The sequence below is a fragment of the Microtus ochrogaster genome, unplaced genomic scaffold (assembly GCF_000317375.1).
Source record: "Microtus ochrogaster isolate Prairie Vole_2 unplaced genomic scaffold, MicOch1.0 UNK121, whole genome shotgun sequence".
Lineage (NCBI taxonomy): Eukaryota > Metazoa > Chordata > Mammalia > Rodentia > Cricetidae > Microtus > Microtus ochrogaster.
The window spans coordinates 723,134-724,737 of NW_004949219.1; the positions used below are offsets into that span (position 1 = coordinate 723,134).

The 1,604-nt window shown below is 51.6% G+C and overlaps 1 protein-coding gene across 1 annotated transcript in view; it reads right to left on the bottom strand.

Annotated features, from left to right (window-relative positions):
* Positions 1 to 1,604, bottom strand: part of Hephl1 (hephaestin like 1) — a 60,358-nt gene that overhangs the window by 18,897 nt on the left and 39,857 nt on the right. The gene's annotated exons all lie outside the window — the stretch shown is intronic.

Here is a 1,604-nt window from a genome sequence, read left to right on the forward strand (position 1 = left end):
CCATAAACACACACACACTGTCCTCACAGAAGACACACACACACACACACACCCTCCTCACAGAAAACACACTCACACCATAAACACACACACACACACACCCTCCTCACAGAAAACACACACACATGTGCACACGTGTGCCCTCCTCAAAAACCCTCCAGGTTCCATGACTACCATTCTTCCACTCTGAACCCCCCCCCCCAAGCCTGCAGGGTGGGTACCGTGAATGTACAAGTGCATGGTTCTTGTTATTTTCGTGTTCTAGTCACCCACCAAACCGTGGGTTTGTGTGTACCTGTTTGAGGACACGTTAGCAGATGTCAGGGTGTGCTAACACTGACCTCAGCTCACAGCACTGTACTCAGCCTGAAGGAAGCCGCTCCGATTCTTTTATCCTCTCCACAAACATATCCCAGACCTGCTGTGCTTGGGGACCTGAGACAGGGCTTCCACACCCCTGCTCTTTCCAACAGTGGACCCCATAAAGCACATAATCGTGCACACGGTGCAATGAAACGGGCCAAGAGCACTTGTGCACAATGGCAGGGCTGAAACAGGACCCCGAGATCTGTTTCAAGCGACATTGGCTGTGGATGTGTGCACTGAGCCTCTGATGTTTTCATAGCTCTTCAGATAGCTTCACATTTTCACAAGAACCTCAAGTGTTTCTGACTGATTTGAGAATACTCCGGGGTAGCCCTCCCTTCCAACGTGTTTCCTGGGCCCTCCTGGAGAAGTGGCCTTTGACACCACTCTGGGAGTAGGGCATGCCAAACAGACTTTAACAAGTAGGCACACTTGTAAATGTGAAGCCTGTGACTATTAAGGACAAGCTCAATGTGTCTGTCATCAAGGTAAATCACAAAAGATGGAGAAGAAAACTCAGACACAGCTGGGGGTCGTGGCACAAGTATAATCCCATCTGCTTGGGGGCAGGGCTGAGGCAGAGGATGGCTAGTTCAAAACCAGACTGGGCTACACAGTTGGATATTGTCCCCAAGAAAATAAAAATCACTCTCTCTTTCAAACAGGGTGAGTGTAATGTCCTTCCACGTCTCCCAAATCAGCTACCTGTGTTCTAAGGCAAGAACAGTGCTGCATGGCTCTCCCTCCACCTACACAGCCTCCCTTCTGCTCTCCTCTCTGCACACAGAGTGCTCCCCAGCTCCAGGGCTGACCCTCTGTTCCTCACGGGGAAACCTCTCAGTGACCCTCTCTGCAAACCTCAGCTTGGCTCAGGCCCTGCACTATCTGTTTTCCCTAAGTTCTGAACCTGACTGGCTGTCCCTTCCCAGCACCAGACACTGTCATCCTAAACATTGGCTCTCTTGATCGCGGTGAGCCCTCTACCCATCCCACCCTTGTGTATGCTGGTTGTTCTGTCGAGAACTAGCCCCCTCTTCTTGCACTGCCTTATTCCACGTCTCATTTCAAAGACCGCTTCCTCCGGGAGCCTCCCCCATCATCCCTGCCTCCAGACGGGACTGTGTGTTCCACTGTGAGTTCTCACTAAAGCTCCCCTCTGTTAGAGAGTGCCCCTCCCTGCTTGTTCCAGCCTTATCCTTGAGGACCACGTATTCAGTGTGGTTCCAGCCTTATCCTTG